The sequence below is a fragment of the Notolepis coatsorum genome (genome assembly GCF_963971535.1).
Source record: "Notolepis coatsorum genome assembly, chromosome: 14".
Taxonomy (NCBI): domain Eukaryota; kingdom Metazoa; phylum Chordata; class Actinopteri; order Aulopiformes; family Paralepididae; genus Notolepis; species Notolepis coatsorum.
Window position 1 is genome coordinate 90,844,983 of NC_140178.1, and position 24,827 is coordinate 90,869,809.

The 24,827-nt window shown below is 42.8% G+C and overlaps 1 protein-coding gene across 1 annotated transcript in view; it reads right to left on the reverse strand.

Annotated features, from left to right (window-relative positions):
* Positions 1-20,414, reverse strand: part of tlcd4b (TLC domain containing 4b) — an 84,019-nt gene extending 63,605 nt beyond the window's left edge. The window contains exon 1 of the mRNA XM_084328715.1: positions 20,118-20,414. The gene's annotated coding sequence lies outside the window, so the exon portion shown is untranslated. The remainder of the gene's footprint in view (positions 1-20,117) is intronic.
* Positions 20,415-24,827: the final 4,413 nt, after the last annotated feature.

Sequence of the window (24,827 nt, forward strand, 5' to 3'; positions counted from 1 at the left end):
ATTCTTTGTCATTGCCGCCATCTTTAGTGTTACATCCCCTCACACTCCAGTTCTCAGGCTGCAGCTGGTTTAAAAGCTAAAGTAAACCGGCTTCTCTGCTGGCTGTGGCTCCAGAGGAGTTGAACAGTTCTGGCTCTGCTAGTTTATTTTCGATCTTTTGGCGCTTTTTTGGTGGACAAACCACCGCACATGTGCACTGTGACTCGTGACTGGAGTCTAGTTCTGCTAGCACACATAGCCTACTGTGTACAGACGGTTTCAAAATGTATTTTAAATTAGAAAGCAAACAAAATAAATGGACAAGAGAAAAAGAAATCTGAATTTGGTCAGTATTGTCATTTGGACAAGCAAAGCCATTACTTTAAGTTGCAGGCAAGAAAGACAAGTCTGTCCACTGTCTCTGGTTTTAAAACTGCCCTGTTGCAGGTAAAAAAAAAAAAAAAAAAAAAAAAACGATTTTTTTTTTTATTTCGATATTCGATATCGATTATTAAAATATATCGCGATATTTATCGTTATCGTTATATCGCCCAGCCCTACCTCAGAGGACAGAGGATTGTTTACAAACCGATGTACTTTCTAAGAGCTATATATATCATTTATAGTAGGGGTGGACGGTATAAACGGTATACGGTATAAACGGTATGAATTTGCTCTACGGTATGGATTTTGACTATACCGTGTAACCGGTAGTGCAGCTCTAAAATAGCAATGACGTCATGTAACCACAGCGCGACTATTTCACTCGCATTTGCCCCTAAAAATAGATAGAATTAGTCATAGATAATAGATATGTGCGAACTGGAAAAAGTTATTTAGGAGGCTTCGCGCAGTGGGCGTGCCAGCCCCTACCGCACGCATGTAAACACGGGTCTAGTAGTCTAGTGGGACGGGACACGGCACACGGGAGGACGGCGGCGTCTCCCTGAGCTAACGTTAGCTTAGCTACCGTTACAAAATGACCCAGTCAACTATTCACTTTTAGTTTAATACATGATGAGGCATTGTCTAACCGAACGGTATCTAGTCGGCCAGCTACCGATAGCTCCTGACATCAACAAACACTCCACAAAGTCTAGTAGAGACGTGTGTGCTACCTGTTAGTTCACCGTTCAAAACGAAATGTCCCATTGAACTAAATAATTCACTGAGGCGTTGTATTAACGTTATATATCCGGCTAGCAGTAGCTACAGATAGCTCCTGATATCAATGTCTTATAACACTGATTCGATGCGTATTCGAGCTGAGGGCTTGCTAACGTTATACCAATACAATAGGGTCCAGGTGCAGCGCCGGAGAATCCTGGCCGTAGCTCTGCTCGAGGCTACTCGAGTATAGGTCCAGGTGCAGCTCCGGAGAATCCTGGCCGTAGCTGGAGGCTACTAGAGTACACACAGACAGTGGAGCTTGTTGCGTGGTGGCGATGTCTCGCAGATAATACAAGTACAAGTCTAATTATATAATATATATATTTTATAAAAAAAAATATATATAAAATAAAATAAAATTTTTTATCAAAAACGATGATACCGTGATATATACCGTTACTGTCTATGCTTCAAATTATACCGTGATATAAATTTTAGACCATACCGTCCACCCCTAATTTATAGTATTGCTATCTGTCCATTCTCATTGTCACTTGAGTGCATAAACCGTGCCTTCATAATGGCTTAAAGAAAATAAAAATCCATCGGTTGGTATATATATACCATATATATACCAACCAATATAAGGTTTATCGCGCTTTTCGTCTCTTCTTTTTTTCAGGAAGCTAGAAAATAGGCTAAACGTTGGCGCCGTTATATCAAACGCCATTTCTGCTGTATATATACGAATGAAATAAAACAAACTGCGTAGCATCCGGACTATTACAGACCATCTATGGATGAAATGGGGGCGGCGGGGAACGCCGATTAGTATTATTGATTAGCAATAGAGTGTGCGTTCAGGTAGCCAATGTCAGTGGTCTATCACGTTTTAAAACAATGTCCAATCCAGCTGTAATTTGGGGTAATAGTATCCTACCGTCAGGCCATTTCTTCATTAGTCATCGGATTCTGGTAGATCGATATGTACATTGGCTAATCATAAATCCCATTATTCCAGGTTGAAAAATACGTTCGGATGGAGGGTGGAGGGTCTTCGTTTGGAATCGAGGCTCTTAGAGGCCTGCCACGATAACACATTTTGCTGGGCGATTAATTGCCCCCGAAAATATCGCGATAAGCGATATTATTGCGACCGGTTAGAGAATTTTTTTTGAGAAATTTATTTCCCAAAACTTTTATTTTGAAGCCCACCGCTCCGTCTTTTCCGGTTTTAGACTTTTATTTTGAAGCCCACCGACCGGACCGGAAGTATTGTTGTGATTATCCTAAGCAGAACATATGAGCCGACAACTTGTCTCGTCCGGTTGTTTTTGAGCTAATAACAAATGTTGAGATTGTTGGTGAACAACTAACTTTAGGTAGTTTTAACGTTAGCTACTAACGTTAGATGCAGCTACTACAGGCAATCAACGATGAGGAGGAAGCGTCAAAGCAGTATATAATAGAATAGCTGTGGTGCGTAAGCACTGCAGCACGACTCGAAACTACCGGAGTGTTATAATAAATTAATTCATGTTTAACTTGTCCCCGTGTCCAGTCCTTTGACTAGCCCCACCCGTTCATTGTAAACAATGATGCATGTAATTGTATTAACGTTATTCTGTGTTGTACTTGTAGCTATGCTATACGTTGTATTTCGTTTGTTAGGTATTTAGCTAATGTTGTTAGCATGGAATGAGAATCAAAGCTCTATCTTTCATCTTTATTTAGCAGTCCAGTTTCTCCGGGCAGTAGCGAGTCTAAAAATAAATAAATAATACTTGGGTCTAAAAATAGCTAACGTTACACTACAAATAATGCTACTTGGTTAAAAGGAGCAACACTATTGAGAAATGTAGTTAAGCTGTGGCGTTGCCCCACGGAGCTCCCGTGCTGTACTCTAGTAACGTCAGCGGCCCGCCTCCCAACACGGACAGTGACTGACAAGCGGCACTGGTTCCGCCTCATTAAAACAAACGCGCAAATAGCAATTAATCGCGCCCGTCAAAATCATTGCATTCATTTTAATTATCGCAGCAATTAATCGATTTATTGCTTATCGCGGCAGGCCTAAGGCTCTATGATCCGCCCACAGGACTGTAAAAGACTTTTATTTTATTTTTTTTTAAATCCCCTCAATGATACTGCAGTGGAGCGATGGCGCCCCTAAGCGGATCTGGCTGGTAGTGCATGTTTCGAAAAACAAATATGTGGGTAGGTAATGGATCTCGATAGCGGACGTTAATAGCGTTATAAATATGGAATAAAACAATAACAACTTGCCACGAGTATATACGTGGCTCTGGTCCACAACGCATGGAATCGAAACACGTATATACTCGTGGACGGACGGCATAGTGTTAATATACTATTTTTTTTTAAATACCTTTTTTTAATTTTTTTATTTAATTTAATTTATATATTAGATTTATGATAATTATTATAATTATTATTATTAAATAGAATAATTTTCTATAGGCTTGCCGTGGTAGTCAGTGATACTGGTGTCATTCTGTGTTCAGGCATCCAGAGTAAATTAATTGCCTAGTGCCCTTTAACAACTTATCCTTGGTAAGTTTCAGTTTCACTTCTAGAGAGGATTTAACTGCACAAGACTGAATACTAGAGATTCAGAACAGATGACATGTTACAACAATGGCAGAGGATTATTTGTATTTAAACAATAGCAGTTCAACTGGAGAGGAGCTCAGATGATCAGTCCAAAAAAGTAAGTTTCTTTTTTTTATTTGATCAGCGTGAGTCCGGCGGGGGAGAATGTTGTTTGTTGGCGACGCGTGTGTGTTGGCGATGCGCGGCGTGTGTGTGTCTTTCCATTGGTTTCATATGGTTAACATTATTGGGCGAACAAGAAAACGAAAAAATATGTACAATTGTAATGACCCTGCATGCTGCAGCTGTTCTTCTAATGTAAATGTGCCTTTCTCTGTGTACTTTTGCTCGCTCTGAAGTCGGACTCTGTGTGCCGGGCCACGCACGCTGTTCTCGCACGGAACCTGCGAGTGCCTGCATGCGCGACTGGTGTGTTTGCGCTGTCACGTATTCATCGTATGGCTGCACGTACCGCACCGTGACGGCCGCACCGTAAATTCGCGGGACGAATACACGTACCGTTACACCCCTAGTGGGCGGTAATGGCCTAAAATCGATATCACGGTATATTTAGACATTTGGACGGTAATGGTAGTGTATATCAATATTTGTTCATAAAAAATACTTTAGGAGCAGTACAATACTCTGGGATGGTAACTAGGCTTGGGCGGTATGACGGTATTAAGGTATACCGGGGTATTTAGAGATACCGACGGTATTGATTCAATACCGTCAGTCACCGTCAAAATCACAGATGCGCTTCAGTTTCTATAACAGTGAAACAGAGTTGAGTGTAGTGCACACACTGAGTGTAGTGCACACATGCGCCAGCAGAGGGCGAGACCGCTCTAGTGGAGCGAGTGGGTCACAACGGTGTTCACGTTTTACGGTAATGTTGCGACAGTGCTGTGAAAATACCGTAAAGCGTTGTGACGAGAGTTGGTGTGTGTTGTTGTGGTGCACTGGTGGAGCAAGCAAATAATCCGTCTCTTATTATATGTGAACTAAAGAGTACAAGGTTTACACAACAGCCCCCACCCGCCTTTTTATTGTATTTGTACCGTCCTGTACTATCCGCTGTCAGCTGTTTATCTCTCTCTGTGAGCTACTGAGCTTGATTAGCTAGCGTTAGCTCACGTTAACTAGCGTTAGCTCTGCGGCTAATCTTAGATTACCCTGAACTAAATCAATGACTAGGTTATAAAGCATTCAAGTAGTTTTCACTGCACATAGAAGTAGCCAAACAACGGGAGCATTTCGGGAGCATACCAAAACCCAGGCAATTTCTAGCCCTTAAGGAATCAAATAGTCTGCCATGGCTAGATGCTAACGCTAAAACGGTGCAGGCTTCTACCGGTGCGGGACTACCATTCTGAGAGCTGACGATGATTTGTTTACTTGGTAACTCGGGTTGGGTTGGGTTGGGTTGGGTTGGGTTGGGTTGGGTTGGGTTGGGTTGGGTTGGGTTGGGTTGGGTTGGGTTGGGTTGCCCCCCCCCCCCCCCCCCCGCTGATGAATGAAAGTCATACCGTCATATACCGTGCACCGCGGTATTAGGCAATCAAGGTATAACGGTATGAAAAAAGTCATACCGCCCAAGCCTAATGGTAACAATTAATTTAATGCATGCACACACAGACAAGAGGGGGAGAATGGCTTATAGCAAAGCAAACTTAATGATTTTAGAATATTTCAGCTAAAGTGAAATATTTATTATCATCAACTATCCAGTTGGTTTTTTGAGAGGCGCGAGTGTGAGAGAGAGAAAGAAAGAGAAAGAGAGAGAGAGAGAGACTCAGCAACCCCTCCCATTCCTCCCAGTTTGAGCTGGGGTTCCCTAATATGAACCAAACTTCGCCCCAACCAACTTCGCTCCACTATGAGCAGCTCCAGGATTAGATTAACTGTTTTGGGACCAGTTTAGTTGACATTCACAGCTTAACGTTAGTTTAGGTCATTGAACATGGAATTTGTTATGTCCTTCCACCACTTGCTTTTTTTTGTCATACGGGAACTGGAAAATGACTCGGCTAGTGATGTGTGTGTTGTGGTTTTTCGTTTAGCACCACCGTGGTTTTCCAGTTTCCCTATGACAAAAAAAAAGCAACCACGTGAGGAGGGACTGCTCGTGTCTGTGGAGGGACTGCTCGTGTCTGTGGAGCGACTGCTTGCGTCTGTGGAGCGACTGCTTGTGTCTGTGGAGCGACTGCTCGTGTCTGTGGAGCGACTGCTTGTGTCTGTGGAGCGACTGCTTGTGTCTGTGGAGCGACTGCTTGTGTCTGTGGAGCGACTGCTTGTGTCTGTGGAGGGACTGCTGGTCTCTGCGCGCATCCGGCAACAACTCTCGCTCCACGTCATCGTTTGCAGATACGTTTTCTGCTCAATGTCCGACTTTTTAAACCCAAACCATGTCCGGATGATGATGATGGACGAAGCACCTTTCTTTCCAACTAATTATTATTGTTTGCGTGGGGAACGGGAGCTCTCACATCACGCTAGCTGCCCACCATGCATCTTTTTTCTGTGTAGCCAATAATGGGCCCGCTTCTTGACTGTTTATTATCTTTTAATGGCAGCGCGCATTTCACTAGCTTTGTGTGTTACATTTGTAAATGTGAAAAAGTATTTTTCACCTGCCAAAGGGCCTATAAGTAGCCTTGTACCGGTACAGCCGGTCAAATCTCTACCGTGGCACGGATTTCTATCTGCATATACCGGTTCAAACGTTTTACCGCCCCCACACCTATCTGACTGTCAATCACTCAACCCTCTCTCTCCTCTTCTGACCTGCTTTCCCAGGAGGAGGATTAGCAGCAATAGATTTCCAGGCTGTTGTTGAATGAGGCAGCGAGGCCATGAGAGGCTCTCTGTTCTCATCTTGATCTCCAGGGCTGATCTCTGAGGACCATTATTCTGACTGGACGGGGAAAACACTGCTTTAGTAAGTGCTTTATTACTAAATATTATAAATGTGGTAGACCGTGTGGCCTTTGCAATTTTGAGGAGTTGAAATTATGCTTTGTTTCAGAAAATGTTTCCTTCCTGTCGTCATTATAAAAGCCCTAAAACGGTCATAGCCCCTCCTAGCTCAGTGACCTCATCACCATCCACGAGCCCCCCCCCCACACACACACACCTCCGGACGATCAGGAAATCAAGTGTTTGGCTCGAGTGCCTCTGTAACTCCCGCCCCCTCTCCATCGGTGCCTTCAAAACGGGCCTTAAAACCATGTTCTACCAGCAAGCCACCTTCTTTTAATGATACATTTTTTAATCTGGCCTGCTATGTTTTTTTTACCAACCCGATATAAATTTTTAGTGAAGCACCTTGTGGTGCAAATGAGGTGCTAGAGGTGCTATATACATAATCTATTCATTATTATTATTATTATTATTATTATTATTATACAAAATGTACCAGCAGAAACAGTAGTGTTAACGCCTGCAGAGCATTATTTAGAAGTGCTACTGCTTGTGACAGAAAATACTCTTCTGTATATTTCTGGCAGACGCCATAGAGATACCCATCAACGAAATTATTCAAAGCGTTGAGACGCTCCTTTCAAATTGAGGATTATTTTCTGATTGAATTATTCAAGACCGGCCCTAATCTTTCTTTACTACTTTGTCGTTGCAACACCTTTAATGCCTCTATAGACCCGTTCCTGATTAACACAGAAAATGCCCAGCTTAAAATGAGGCAATGCCGCTTAAAAATCACTTATCCCTGAAACAATTAACTAACGAACTATTATGATTGGGCAATGACACAAATGACTAGGGCCAGCCAGCACAATATAGGGGGGGGGAATTACACTGCGTTTAATTTTTTTGGCGACATGAAAAAATTCGATTAACACCATAATTTCACCAGATAATATGCAGCTTTTAAATTCAAGAGCTCGATTTAGGAAAGAATGAATAACTCTAACAATGACTAGGGTGATTTTGAAAGGGGGAAATGAGGTAGACTCACCATGATCACACCACTGTATTCAGATAATAGAATAGAAATACTTTTATTATCCCGAGGGAAATTTGACACTGCAAATCGCTCAACATTAACACTTTCAGTGCCCATGACGTCATATGACGTTTTATCAGCCCAATGCCTGAATGCCCACAACGTGTATTAGCGTTTTATTTTTTTATTAGCGATCTGATTTCATATTTCATCAACCGAGTCTCCCGTTGGTACAGCAGCTCCTCCAGCAGCTCAGAATGGAAAAAAGCGCCCCCTATCGTCTATCCCTGTGTAACTGCAGGACCAGGGATCTGTAGATCTCTGGGGGGGGGGCCAACTGGCTCCTTGTGCTGGCGAGCAGTCTGCTCAAGAGGGATCTGCCCGCGGGACGGAAATCAGCCTGGAATATATATTTACAGCAGCCAATAATCAATCAATAAGCGTGATCGATATTTGGAATGGGTTCGAAATTAACAGGGGCTTGGGGCAAAATGCACTAGAAAATTCACCAAATGCCCTCGAAAATCAGTTAAGGGGGGCATGAAAAGCCCCAGACAGTTTACGAATTATATACATAATTATATATATGCTCTACAGTGCAAGCATTTCACTCGTATTTGCCCCTAATAATATTTGTGTGTGCGAACCGGAAAAATCATTTACTCGCAGTGTGCGAGTGAAGATTACAAGCTCCGCTGTTAATAGTTCAGAAACTACAAGTCCCACATTCCACAAGGGGCATAAACGTCCAATCACAGTAGCGTTTCCTGTGGTGACGCGGCTGGTTTCACGAGAGAAATGAAACGATAAACACAGTACGTGCTGCCTGGAACAGAAAGTCACGGTACCGGCATAGGCAAGTTATACATTCAGAATCAGACAACGCTAAAGATTCAGCCAGCCATGAAGCCATGGCGGCACGGTGGTTTTGATTGATTGATTGAAAAGTTTATTAACAGATTGCAGAATGGGTACAGTACAGTACAGCTCAATACATACAATTGTTAAGGGGATGCAGACCAGAGAAAGACTTTCGTCTTGTTTACATCAGGGTCCCCCATTTTCAATTCATCATAACATATATGACATACATGACATACAGATAGACAGTACTGCTACATCTATACATTTATGACATATCAGATTTGCAAATACAGTACTGTTTGTGATACAAAAGTGTCCAGAAAAGGAGTGTATATACATTTGGCATAGAAACTGTACATTGGAGGAGGTTGGTTGGGTGGGGTGGGGTTGGGTGGGTTGGGTGAGGGCTGTACATTGGAGGTGGGGGGGGGGGGGGGGGGGGGGGGTTGGGAAGGGGGGACACACATTTTACACTGTACATTGGAATATTGACAAAGCCTTACTTGGTCATTTTCTGTACAACTAGGTTAGGACATTTGTGGGGGCCAGTTTCGAATTGCAGTCTCACGTAGGTGTTTTTTGAGAGTGTTTTTGAAGGTGGGTAGTGATTCACATTCCTTTACAGCTTTAGGCAGGGGCCGCAGGGCGTTCCACATTGATGTGGCATAATTGCGAAACGTGTTTAGTCCCTTGTTTGAGCCGAATCTGGGTTTTACATGATTTGTGGAGCTCCCTCTGGTGTTGTGATCGTGGTATTCACTGACCTTTGGGAAGTATTTTGACATGTACATGGGTACCTTGGTCGCGTAGTGTATCTTGTAGACCAGGCCCATTGCAAGTTGCTGTACTCTGTCGTCTACTCTAAGCCATCCTAGGTTGTCAAAGTGGGCAGGGGTGAGGTGGGTTCTAGGAGTCAGGTCAAGTAGTAGTCTGACTAGCTTGTTTTGAGATGTTTGTAATTTGTTTTTTAGTGCCTTTGAGGTGCTTTGGTACCATGAGGTGCAAGCATAGTCGTAGTACCCTTGAATGAGTGCTCCTGCTAGAGTCTTCAGGGCAGGGTTAGAAATTAACATTTTTTTTCAAGGGCTTTTTTTGCCCCCCTTAATTGCTTTTCGGGGGCTTTTTTTGTATTTCGGGGGCACAATATTTTTATAATGAAAATTAACATAAAGATTATAAAACATTGTTGACACTTTTTTTTACAGTCTTCATCCCTATGTTTGATAACGTAATGTTAATGTCTCCATATATAGGGCTCTACGCTAACCTTTTTCCCAAGGAGCACATGTGCTCCTAAATAAAATGTTAATAAATAAAATCTAAATACAAATTTAGGAGCACACAGAAATTTAGGAGCACAGTGACAATTGTTCAAGTAACACACACACACACGATGTGTGACATCATGGCTTGGTTTCATGTTTTGAGGTACGTACCTTCAATTATCTGTAAATAATACATACATACTCTATCTAAATAGATTAAATATTATTGTCCCTGAGGGCAAGTTGTGTTGTTTTCTTGATACATCTACAAATAGCAGACGAATAACCGGTTGCCTCTGGATCAATGAATGTCTAATATTGAATAATATTATTAGATATTTTATTTTTAACATCCCTAATTCCAACAGTCAAGAGGCTTGTTTCAAATTGATGAAAAACCCCACACACGCAACGTTTCTGAGTATAGGCTCTGGCCAGATAGATCAATGAAATACGTTGCGCGCTCAGCGCTGTGGAATGAAGGAAATGCGCATCGGGATCGGATTTTGATGTTATTCTTTGTAGTTGTGTTACAAATGGAACGGTCTTTCCCCGCCGAACACAAGTTACTTAACGTTACACGGGTCGCGCTATGCAGATGCTTAGCTTGCTAACGTTAAGATAGCAGTGTAATGCTTGATGAGAGCAGAGCGCTCTCTCTGTGTTCGCACCTCTCAAGTGCCTGGAAGCATCTCCCTGTAACACGCAGCGGGCCCCGCCTCCCTCCTCCTTGGAACAAACATTCCACCCAAAAACTGAATTTCAGTCCAGTTTCAATCTGAACTATTAACAGCGGAGCTGTTTTGTACTCTTCACAATCACTCGTCTGTCTCGCACTGCAAGTAAATGATTTTTCCGGTGTGCACACACACATATTATTAGGGGCAAATACGCACTGTAGAGCATATATATAATTATATATATAATTAGTAAACTGTCGGGGGCTTTTTTTGCCCCGCTTAACTGATTATCAAGGGCATTTGGTCAATTTTCGAGGGCATTTTGCCCCAAGCCCCCGTTAATTTCGAACCCTGCTTCAGGGTATTCTTGTTTACCAGAGAGGAGATCCGGTAAAAGTGTAGTGCAGGGCTATTCAACTGGCGGCCCGCGGGATGATTCTGACCGGCCCGCCAAAGATTACATGATAATAAAAAAAAAAAAAAAAAAAAAAAAAAAATTATTAACATTTTTTAAATTTTTATTTTTTTAAATTTTTTTATTTTCATGTCAACGTTAACACGCACAATTGAGCCAAAAGTCACTCAATTAATGACAGATTTCATTGATAAATTGAGGGAAAACTTTGCAAGTCGATTTGATGAATTTGACATGTCCAGAGAATTGATGCATTTTGTGAGCAACCCATTTGCCAATGTAGCTGCTATTTCCACAAAAGGACAAGAGTTCCTTGCATCACTTCACATTGATGAAGGTCTCCTGCAACTTGAAATAATTGACATGCAAGCATCATCTGCTCTGAAGCAGGCACTTGAGAATGAATCCACCACAACATTTTGGATAAAGTGTATTCATGTCAAGACATTCCCCAAAATAAAAACGCTGGCAATATCTGTGCTAACAATGTTTGGCTCAACATACACCTGTGAATCCAGTTTCTCTCACATGAATGCCATTAAAACAAGCAACCGTGCCTCCTTGACAAATGAGCATTTGCATCACTGTTTGCGGGTAGCCCTCACTTCCTATGAACCCTCTTTCTCTACCATTGCCCAGTCAAAGAAGTGCAATCGCTCTCATTAGATGTGTGTATGTAGGCTAGGCCTGTCTGCCCCCCACCCCCCTGATGTTTGAGAGTTAAGAGTGGACAATAAGTGCTAATAAGATGCTGTGATTTGCTGTTGTTGCACAGACATGAAGCACTTTTTCATAAGCTCAGCTGCACTATAAATGTGTTTTTTTGTTCAAGTGTTGATGTTAGAATGTTCAGATGCACATCATGCACTTGTTTCTTTTTTATTTTATTTTTATATTGAAATGTTGAAGAGGAGATGTTGCAGTTGTTGCACAGTCATAAATGAAGCACTTTTTGCAGGAGATGTTGCAGATGTGGCACATAAATGAAGCACTTTTTTTGAAAAGTATACTACTTTTGCAATGTAGTTAAATAAAAGTTGTGAAAATGTGGTTGCGTGTTGTGTCAAGTGTACATATATTCATAGCACGGGGAGGCGCCGTGGCAGTCCGGCCCCTGGCCCCTTGGGTTTCTGACAATGTGGCCCCCTGAACAATTTAGTTGAATAGCCCTGGTGTAGTGGTTAACACTGTTGCCTCACAGCAAGAAGGTCCAGGGTTCGATTCCCGCTTGGGGACCAGGTTTCCATGATGCCAGGTACCCAGGTGGGGTATCTCCCAGGCCTTTCTGTGTGGAGTTGGCATGTTCTCCCCGTGCTCGCAAGGGTTTCCCCCCGATAAGATAAACCCAATGGAAAAACATGCACAACAACAGATCACTAACGCTGTGGCGTCCTTGACGAAGACGGACAGGAGCACTTGGATTGGTCCCCGGGGTGCGGCTCACGTTGACGCCCTATCTGCTCCCGGCTGCCCATGGGGGGAAGGACGACGGGATGGGTTAGGCGCAGAGACTCAATCGCATCGGCGACTGAGAAAAAGACAATGCATGTGTGTGTGTGTGTATCCCGGTGTGTGTGTGCCGCTCCAATTGCATGTCCAGTTCGTTGCATGCCGAATAAAGACCCCATAAAGAGGTCCTGCATTATTATTATATAGCCCAGAAAGATGAATCCGGCGAGGCAGCTAATGTTACTGAGGCGGATAACGTTAGCGAAGTTAGCACATACACGCACACTGTGGGCCAGCCAGTGACTTTGGTGGTGTGACGGGTGTGTGCTATTGCACAGATGTGTGTCCCGTTCCCGTTTGAACACGCACATACACACACACACACGCACATAGTAAGCCATCACTGGGAACGCTCAGAGGAAACGGGGGCTGAGAATATCTGCGTCTATCTGTGTGTGTGCAGGGAGCGAAATTAACTTTTTGACTCACCGGCCAGTGGCGGGTAGATGGGAAGAGTCTACCCGCCAAGCATATTTCTTACCTGCCAATTTTTTTTAATTCAAAATAAATATATATATTTTATATAAAAAAAATTTGAAATAAAATATATATTATATAATCATACTTGTAGTTGTATTATCTGCGAGACATCGCCACCACGCAATAAGTCAAAATGCTTGCTATCTGCAAACAGCTCCACTGTCTGTGTGTATACTTGAGTAGCCTCCAGCTCCAGCAAGGATTCTCCGGCCCTGCAGCTAGACCCTATATTAAGCTAGACCCTACATTCAGCATGCAAGGATTCTCCGGCGATGCAGCTGGACCCTATTTTTAACGTTACGGTTATTTTGTCAAATCACATTCAACATGCCCTCAGCTAGAATACGCATTCAATCAATGTTATAAGACATTGATATCAGGAGCTATCTGTAGCTACTGCTAGCCCGGTAGATAACGTTAAGACAATTTAGTTTACTGGGACAGATAAGATCTAACGTGAGCTAGCTAAGCTAGCTAACGAGGGAACGGAGGTATTATGCACTCGAGTCGACTATTGCTGGAGCATTTGTTGATATCAGCAGCCATCAGTAGCTAGCCAGCTAGATACCGTTAGACAATGCCTCGTCATGTATTAAACTAAAAGTGAATAGTTGACTGGGTCATTGTTTAAACAGTAACGGTAGCTCAGCCCGCATATCGCAATGGTAGCGTTTCAGGAAGTAAACAAGCCAAATGAGAGCTTCCGATTGGTCATTTGCTTTCTTTCTCATGAAACCAGTCACGTCACTCTACTGTGATTGGACCGTTGACTTGAGTGCAATGTGGGACTTGTAGTTTTTTAACGATCTCGCGGCGGAGAAAAAAAAGACGAGAGCGGCTATAATCTGTACTCGCACAATCAAAATAAGAGTATCGTTATGAACTATACGTCTACACGCCACACGGCGGGCAGCCCTCTAAGTGTCAAGCGCCAAAGGTAAAAACTGACCGCCCCTGGCGGGCGGCGGGCTTTAGTTTCGGTCCCTGTGTGTGTGTGTCTCGCACTCTCTCCCTCTCCCCCTCTCTACATCTCTCTCTCCTGAACCTATTTCATTCAAAAGGAAGACATTGATGGACAGTAGCTATACGTATAAATTATAGCTCAGTTGTAGCTGTAACAGAATAATTGTGTTGACTATTAACACTTTAATTGCCAAGGACGCCTTAACTCGTCATTCCCCGCCATGCTAATTCTGCCAATGACGCCGTAACACGTCATTGAGATCAATATTTCAAAAATCTGTGATCGCAATCATATTTCTCCCGCGGAGACTTGAGATCTACTGTTGATCCCCTCTCAACTCTCCAACGGTTCAAGAGCGCCATCTGGTGGCCGATCGGTGGATAGCCCAAACCGGAAACCGGAAACGGAAACTGGTGCTCATCCAAATTCGGTCCGATCACTCGCTATAGGTCCCGGGACTCGAGCGCGACACAATGGATAGCGATCCGTTACCAATAACTCGATAAACAACATGATTTGGACATATATACTATTATACAACCTGGAGATGGATCGCATATTTCAACATCCCATAATAGGAATATTTTTGCTCCACGCTCATCGCCCAACGGCCCGAGGAGACTGGGGTAAGTTTCAGCGTTTATTTTTACCGTGTTCGATACAAACTGCTCTAATGATCATATCACCCACACTAGATGAATCATCTAACATTGGCCACGGAATTATAAACACCCCCCCCCATCCGGTCAACATCAGATGATACGTAGTAACTTCTAGAAGCACGTCCATTTGACATTTTTTATCTCGCGCCGATCGCTATCAAACTGTATTTGATCATCAATATAATGCATTTAGGGCTATAAATCACGTTCTGCAGAATGCTGCAGAAAACGATAAAAACATATTTATACTTTAGACCGTATTTTAGTATGAATATGTGAATGAAAAAGTATAACGTTCCTACATCCTGAACGATAGATAATTGACGTCGAATGGGCCATAGTAATGTCAATTTAGCAATACAATTTAAAAAGTTATAGCCCTGCAAAGAAGGGGAACTTCTCCATAGACAAATAGAGCTGGCAGAGGATGGTATAAGGATGTACATAAGCGTGGCAAAGAAAGTGTTAATGAACTATTATTCAATAGCGTTTCAATTATAATGAATTAAATAATTGTATAAAGAATTTTCCATGTTCTGTCATCTAATAATATATTCCATTGCCTTTCCTATCTGTATCAAAGTCAAAATGTTGATATCGTGACAAGACTACAACATACAAAAGCAGCTTGACAACCGATATCCTTTGCGGCATGGGGCCAATTTGTGATTTTGGTGGTATGTGCTATTTGCACAGATGTTTAGCCCTTAGTATGCACACGCACAGTATAATATGCATGTAATCAATAGTTTGTTAATAAACTCTGTGTTACTTGAACAATTTTCACTGTGCTCCTAAATTTCTTTGTGTGCTCCTAAATTTTTATTTAGATTTTATTTATTAAAATTTTATTTAGGAGCACATGTGCAATCCTTGGGAAAAAGGTTAGCGTAGAGCCCTATATATGGAGACATTAACATTACGTTATCAAACATAGGGACGAAGACTGTAAACAAAAATTGTCAACAATGTTTTATAATCTTTGTTAATTATCATCATAAAAATTCTGTGCCCCCGAAATACAAAAAAAGCCCCCGAAAATAAATTAAGGGGGGCAAAAAAAGCCCTGGGAATTTTTTTTAAATTTCTAACCCTGAGCCCAGGCCTTTGGTATCAAAAGCACTGGAGAAGTCAAAGAACATGACTCTCAGAGTGCTCCCCGGCTTGTCTAGGTGAGTGTAGGCTCGGTTCAGTAGGTAGATGACAGCATCCTCTACCCCCAGTCGGGGCTGGTAGGCGAACTTGAGTGGGTCTAGGTGGGGTTTGATCACCGGGCGGAGTTGCTCCAGGACTAACCTCTCCATAATGCTCATCTATCAATCATCAACCCAGGCTAAAAGTCCATACATCAAACGGGCAAATCACATCATCTGCCCTGATTTGGGATCAGGCCACACTTCTTTCTGGGGGGAAAACAACTTGGGGAGTGATCAGGATAAATGTTTGCTCACGAATTACAACTTTAGGACAAAACAGACAATATATCCTGCCGAAGAAGACTACCAAGTCCCAGAAATAGTCATTACCTCTGGGGTTTTGGTCATGACTTCTTTAGTTTCAGGGGGAAATACCACAGGGCAAGACTGAAGGAGTTTGCCTGAAAAACTCCAAACTTAACTTTTCACAATAGCACAAGTGCTCAATGACGGCCAGTGTTGCAAAGCAATTGCTCGACTTAACTTATGATGTACTAACGAAATAAACAATGTATGTGTTCTGCCGACAGTTTTTATACACAGGCCAAATACAATAGTGATCAGCAGAAATGTGGTGTGCAGTCTTTTCCCCCAAAACTGCGAGCGGCCGCTAAAAAGACAAAGTACCCGGATTTGATTTGACGTATATGATCCAGCGTAATATTAATAACACATGTTGCTTGTCCCTAAAATAACGAGGCTCGTCCACAGTATGAATGGGTGAAAGAAGGGTGGTGTCTAGAGGAGACCCAGGAGATCACAGGCTGTTTACAGACGGTTAACTGTCTGTAGTGTGGTAGTGAAAGGGTTTAACCGTCTGTAGTGTGGTAGTGAAAGGGTTTAACCGTCTGTAGTGTGGTAGTGAAAGGGTTTAACCGTCTGTAGTGTGGTAGTGAAAGGGTTAACTGTCTGTAGTGTGGTAGTGAAAGGGTTAACTGTCTGCAGTGTGGTAGTGAAATGGTTAACTGTCTGTAGTGTGGTAGTGAAAGGGTTAACTGTCTGTAGTGTGGTAGTGAAAGTGTCAACATCCTTCCAAAAAAATAAATACAACAACATTGTATCCTTCGCGATGTCACCACTGATATGCGCACATTGCGATAAAGATGCTGAAACATCATGTTGTGCACGGCCCTAATCGGGTTATTACTGGCCGCCAGATAGACGAGTAGCACTGGCATTTTAAGAATGTAATCCAGTCAAATCTAACCATATTTGTCCCCTAAGAGATGACTTGGAGCAGCGGGAGGTCCACTCGTGTTCGCTTCAGGTTCGGTTCCGGTCTCATTTCTAGGATCAGTTCCAGAACTTTCTGCAGTTTAAAAGGAAAATGTATTCTTTGGATTCTTATCACAACAGTACTACTGATAATAATTGAAGTGTAATTGGTAATTGTTTGCTCTGTGGGTGTGAGGCCACGTGATGAAATCTCAAGTCTCCACCCGTCTAGAAGTAGGGTTGGGTACTGTTCACATTTGAATCAATACCGGTACCAGTTCCTGGAATTCGGTATCGGTACCCAATGGTACCCTTTTTCGGCACGAGAAAATAACTCTGAAATAACAAAAATATATAATTTCAGTTGTAAAAAATAAGTCCAAACTTCTCAATTTCAACATTGTTATTTATTTATAACATTGTTATTTATTGTTGTAACACACCACACAAATTAAATCGCATGATCATGTATTTATAATGTTTAAATTTCAACATTATATGGCCAGCCTCAGTAAATGTTATCAAACTACTCTGACCTTGTCTGGTCTTTCCAAAGACCCAAGAGACGGGACAGTAATATATATATTTGTGGGAAAAGGCTCCCACTTGTCTAGTAGCCTATATTACACTCTTATACTAAACATGTAAAAGTACCGAAATCTGGTACCGATTTATCTAGTGTGAATTGGTACTCTGTAGTACCGATGTCATTCGGTCGGTACCCATAAAAATACAGAGTTCTGTACCTAACCTTATCTAGAAGTGGTGGTGATTTTCCATCAGTGTGTGTGTGTGTGTGTGTGTGTGGGGGGGACACACCACTAAATGAATGTACAGTAGGCTAAACCTTTGGTCCATGTAGCCTCAATGCTTTAGGCATGTAACCTTCACGTTCTATTTATACTCTTAAAAGTTCATAGCCATGCGCCCGCATACTGTCCCCATCCTGCTGCACTGGACAAGAATGCAGAGTGTGAGTGTGATGCTAAGGAAGGTGTCCCATGACAAACTGTCACAAGAAAACCAATAAAAACACAGGCATCAGAAAGGGGCCATGGCAGTTAGTTACACTTGTGGACAATAACACAATGATCCAGGTGCCTCTTCCCTGGGATATAAGCCGACTAGCACTCCCTGCCTCCCTGGTATATCCGCTATAGAAATAGACTACCGTTTTCTAAATTATTCATTTTAATGGAGGCAGGTAATCACATTAGTGTTTACCGTCCCCCCTAAGACGAAAAGACAACAATTCGCCATGACCCTGTGAGCAAAAGTCGATCCACTGTACAACTCGTCTCAGGCTCTGGAACAACTGCCCCCATTCACCTCTTCCGACCACCACACTCAACGGAAAGGGCTAGCTCAACAAGGAATGTGTATTAGCCGGTAGCCATACGCACGGCTATACCGTCCTGATCCTGCTGTTGGTACTAAAGAGAGCCTCTTATTGTTTCCGAAAGCCGTGTGCGCATTCCAGGGCCACGTTGATCATATGCTGCATGTCCCTGAATAATTCATTGGCATTCATCACCTGGCTGGCTGGTTTGTAACGCCCCACGGGAGAGAGGAGACACAGCAGCTTCCTCACTCATCACCTGGCTGGCTGGTTTGTAACGCCCCATGGGAGAGAGGAGACACAGCAGCTTCCTCACTCATCACCTGGCTGGCTGGTTTGTACCGCCTCATGGGAGAGAGGAGACACAGCAGCTTCCTCACTCATCACCTGGCTGGCTGGTTTGTAACGCCCCACGGGAGAGAGGAGACACAGCAGCTTCCTCACTCATCACCTGGCTGGCTGGTTTGTAACGCCCCATGGGAGAGAGGAGACACAGCAGCTTCCTCACTCATCACCTGGCTGGCTGGTTTGTACCGCCTCATGGGAGAGAGGAGACACAGCAGCTTCCTCACTCATCACCTGGCTCAGTGGTTTGTAACGCCCCACGGGAGAGTCAAGTCAAGAGTCACTTTATTGTCCCATCAGCTGGGAAATGTGTCTTGGGTTTACACCCACACTACACTACAGCCACAGACACATACACACAGACATGACACAACACAGCTGACTCCAAACAGAGGAGATAAACAATGTAAAAGATACAGCAGGAGACAGACACAACATGCTTCCTCACTCACTCATCACCTGGCTGGCTGGTTGGTAGCGCCCCATGGGACAGCCTCATCGTGACTGCACTGACAGGCAGGCAAGCAAGCTCCACGGTCCACGTTTGACCTTGTTCCTCCCCTCTATCGGCCGCCGTCAGCAAACTATGACCCCGTGGCCTATCGACCAACATAAATAATAGCGGTTCAATTTACCCTCTTCCAGTGGAAATCTAAAACGGCCGCTTGTCTACCGCATTGCTGCTGCTGCTGCTGCTGCACGGGAGTGAGGGGGACTCGCTCCAGCAGCTCTCACACAGAACAACAAGCCCGGGCGGTCAGTCGGTCTGTGGGTCCCACCCCAACATGCGTGTGGTCGTGTTTGTAGGTCACGTCATGGATGTAAATAAAATGCCGAATATCATCATCTCCACCAGCCAGGGGTGATTGAATTGACAGATGTCGGATTGACCCGACACTACAGAGAATTTCGACAACACACTTTCAACAACAACGAGGATTACAGGCTGTTGTCAGTAGTACTATAGCATCTGGTGATATATGATGATGAATAACACGAGTGGAAATCATTCTGAACAGGGCAGCAGCAGCAGGCCTACAACACAATTGTAAGACGTGATAGAAAGGGAATCGAAAACGTTTTTTTAAGCACCGTATCCTAGCTTCCCCCGCTTCCTCCCCGGTCGTGCCCTTTCTGGATGAGACGGATCAATGATGATGATGATGATGATGATAGCTGGTCCACCACCACCCTGCTGGTCCTGCAGAGCAGAGTACAGTAACAGTTGTGCAACAACAAGCAACGTGTCAAATACCTCAATCCTCCGCAACATTACGGCTGGTAAACAGAGTCCCCCCCTTTCAGCCAGGTGGGAACCAGCAGCGGCCACAATCTGCGTTATTATAATAAATCGTGAGAGAGGAAAGTTGTCTTGTCCACCACACACGAGCAATATAGCCATCTTCCTCCCTGCTGCTGCAGCAACACAACAACCCAGATTTACATAATGCATCCCGTTCAACAGAGCACTGGGTTGGCGTGTGGAGGGTGTAGGGAGAACGGGTTGTTATTATTACCTGATGTCAGTCGCATAGGTCTGTGTCGGTGGATCGAGCCCCTTGTTGTTTAGCTGGCCGTCTTCTTCACTTTCTCACAACAACTCGGCTAGCTGGTGGGCTAACCTGCTGCTAGCTCGCTGCTGCAGCCCCACTAGCTCTCTCTCCGTGCGGCGGCGGCTGCGACCCCGAGGGGGAGAAACACGGTCTGCGACGCGAACAACACCGTAGTACGGGCAACAACAACACCATTACAACCCAGCGAGGGGTTCCTTCAGTTCGGCTTCTTCATTCCACCCCCCGTCGTCGATACGCTTCATTCCCAATTTGGCATTCCCAAAAATAAAGTTTTCCTCGTTTTATTTTTTTGCCCATTGACAGTTCCTTCGGCGGACCCGACCCGTGACGTCACCACGCACCCACCCACCCCTCGAGCCACGCCCCTCTGGGTTGGCCACGCCCACTGGGAACAAAGGCCACATTGCAGTATTTATTATTCCCCATTGATGACGATGATGATAATACTACATGCAGCGGCGGCGATAGCGGATTTATCAGCGGTGAAAAGGTGGTGAACGTTTTCATGAATGGATGATAATAAGTAGAAATCTTCACGAATGAATGCAACATATTCTATTCTATTCTATAGTTTCTAACAAGTGATGCAGTAGTGGTGAAAAAAAGGTGGGTAAACGATGAACTCCAGTTGATGGTCAGAACAAATTATTTCATTGAATCAAAAACACCCCGTTTTAATATAACTTGCACCAATATACCACTTACTACAATTTGTACAGTGAATCTCAATCATTCAGATGATCATATAGCAACATATCAGCTTAGAAAGGTGGGTACATTAGATAAGAGATAAGATAAGATATTCCTTTATTGATCCCCTTGGGGAAATGCAGGCAGCATGGGGGGGGGGGGGTACAGGTAGTAAAAAAGCAGTGTAAACAATATAACAAATCAATATAATTCATGGACATGTGCATATGGGCAACAAGGTGCGAGATGAGGGTATGTATGCTCTCTCAGTTATATTTCCCCTTCAATAAATAGTTACAATACGTAATCTAATAATCCAATAATCTAAATCTAATCTAATATATAATTAAAAAATAATAACAATAATAAATGCTAAAATGCTAAATGCTAAATATATGCACTATATAATCTAATAATCTAAATCTAATCTAATATATAATCTAAAAATGCTAAATGCTAAAATGCTAAATATATGATCTGATGAAGTATACAGTATTCACATAAGGTGCGGTATGCATAAGGTATATTGTCCTTTTAGGTTCCTAGTAGTTGGGTGTCTGGCAGCAGTCCCTGCCCACTGTTCTGGAGCCTGATGGCCGCTGGTATGAAGGACTGGCCGAGGCGGTTAGTTGAGTGTTCAATTTCACTCAACTCAATTTCAATTTCACAAATAAAAAGGTTGTTGAATTAGTGGGTTTATCCTCCACTTCATCCCCATTCACGGTTCTAATGCATCCACACAGGCTTTCCAACGTGCTTGATTGATTGATTGAAAATTGTATTAACAGATTGCAGAATGGGTACAATACAGTACAGCTCAATACACACAATTGTTAAGGGGATGCAGACCAGAGAAAGACTTTCGTCTTGTTTACATCAGGGTCCCCCGATTTTCAATTCATCATGACATATATGACATACATGACATACAGATAGACAGTACTGCTACATCTATACATTTAGGACATACCAGATAATACACACAGTATAATATCCATAATGAAAGAGTTGACATTAGGGACATGAAATTACTCCTTTAACATGTCTTCAGGAGGAAGACGATTGTTCCTTGCATCCGTGTTCGTAGGGCTATAGCCAAAATATCACATAAAAGTTACAGTATTTTCTATTGTGTAAATCAAATCAAATTTATTTATTTGTAAGGCCCGACAACCCACGTTAATGTCCCCATGGGCCGGACACGTCTTCTTTAAACAAGTCAAGAAGAAACATCACAATGAATCAAGAACAAAACAAAAACACCATGAAATCCAAAATAAAATGTAAAATAAATAAATGAATGCAACACTCCCAGACATACCCCACGCGAAGGTAAGGAAAAACTCAATAAAATCCTAGCAATAGGAAAAAAGCGTTGTGTGAAGGGGAGAAACCTTAGAAGGGCCGTTCAAGGGGGGATCTCCCTTCTTATCAAGAGGTTTATTTGTCACATACTAAATGTATGTTTACTAAATGTAAACATACATACCAGGGTATACAGTGAAATTCTTAGATGTCGGTGATAGTAGTGTTGCTATAAAACAGGTGAAACAGTTGGTAAGTATGTACATATACCTGTAATGAAACACAAATAAGTACATGCAATAGCAACTGGGGTACATAAGAACATTATTTGATGGTGTGTGGATTTCCCAGGACAAATCAGAATGCTTTACTGTAGCTTTTTCTCACGTAATTTTCTCGAAATGCTAGAGGGGTGTGTGCGTGTGTGTGTGTGTGTGTGTGTGTGTGTGTGTGTGTATTTCATGGCACAGTCATGGATCATCCATAGTACCATGAAATACACTACCCCCCCTCCAGCTCTTTGGCCCGTCAGCCACTGAATCATTCGTCCTGAGTGACAGGCCGAGTCAAAGGTAGTCTGTCTAGTTTCTCCACACGTCAGGAAAATGTTATTCTCCGCACACTCTGAGACTCGGGCCTGTGTAGAGAATCTCATGGGGATGTTTTCTCTCGCTGCACATTTCTCTTGGCTCACATAGCCGTGGGCTGGGAGTGTGTAGCTGTTGATGATGACGAGTCAGTTTTTATATGGAGCACATAGAGAAACCTGAACTGTGGTTGGCACTATCTTGCACTGCTAAGTTTGACATGAGATTGTTATTAAGATATCGGTGTTATTAAAATGAGGCGTAACAGATTCTATTTTTGGAGGGAAGGGAGTGGTGGAGAGAGAGATAGGGAGAGAGAGAGAGAGGGGGAGAGAGCGAGGGAGGAAGAGAGAGAGAGGGAGATAGAGAGAGAGATAATAGTCATGCCAATATAATATATTTAATTTAGAGAGAGGGAGAGGGAGACAGACAGACAACAGGCAGACAGACAGACAGGCAGACAGACAGGCAGACAGACAGACAGACAGACAGACAGACAGACAGACAGACAGGCAGACAGACAGACAACAGGCAGACAGACAGACAGGCAGACAGACAGACAGGCAGACAGACAGACAGACAGACAGGCAGACAGACAGACAGACAGATTTGAAATTGTATGCAGTTAAACAACAGTATATTTTTTATATCCAGCGGAATGTTGTTGTATTGGATTCATTCTAATCTAGCATATAGGATGAGAGAGAGTATGGTAATATTGTAACATGGTATTCTTTTCCCTGTATGCTATTTCAATATGCTTCAGCGACATTTGATACCATTCAGTTCTTTACAGTAAAGCCCATTTTGCATTTTCTATTTGAGAGAGAGAGAGAGATAGAGGGTTGGAGAGATATAGATAGAGAGAGATAGGGAGTTGGAGAGATATAGATAGAGAGATATAGGGGGTTGGAGAGATATAGAGAGAGATAGGGGGTTGGAGAGATATAGATAGAGAGATATAGGGGGTTGGAGAGATAATAGAGAGAGGGGCGGTAGAGAGGGATCGAAAGACTGTTAAAGATATGATGTGGAAATTGGCCAACACACTTCTCTCTTTATCTCGCTCTTTCTAACGCACACACATACATTATCTCCCCCTCTCTCTGTCACAATCGTATACACATGGCCTTCACTCCCAGACATATCTATCTACACACACTACCCCCCCTCCAAAAAGAATGGATTGATAGGGAAATTTGCCAACACTTTATCTATTTCTAACACACACATGATCTTTTCCCCTCTCTCTCTCTCACTACACACATACACGTACACACACACACACGCACAATCACATACACTCCCAGACATTACCTACTACACACGCTATCCCCACCCTTTTTTATTACACATGTAAAAGCATACACACATAGCCTTCAACTTGTTGTACACACATATTCACACACAAAGCCTTCTATTTAAGTCATTCCCTGATATCTGTACATATCTGTACAGTCTGTACATCACATTTATAACTATCTTATGTACGTCAAGGCTCCATTTATCTGTTTATTTATATCTATCATGTATAAATACTTGGTTTGCCTGCCATTCTTGTGAGACCTGGTCTAGGGCTCCTCTGCTGTAACCTGGGTCTCTTCATGTTGCAACATGTCATTCTGAAGGTCACTAGGAGTCAGTAAGTTATCTTAACCACACAGTTAGTGTTTATTAGCCTCAAGGAACATACTATACAAAGTCCAGATCAATAGCGCCACATTAAAATTATTATGAGAAATGAGCATGTACAACAGTGCTGTATATAACGCATATATATATACCTGCATATAACTAGGGATGTCCGATATTATCGGCCGATATTGGCATGAAAATGTGATATCGGAAAATATCAGTATCGGTTTTCAAATTATTTTGTAATCTTTAATTTTTTTTTTTACATTTATTTAACCTTCATTTACCCAGGCAAGCAAGTAAGAACAAATTCTGATTTTATTTATTGTCAAAAGTATGCATAATGTTGTGTTAATTCCACGACAAGAGATATGTAATGTTGAAATTATTCCGTTTTTTTGGGGGGGAAACCCTGCATATATCGGTATCGGTTGAT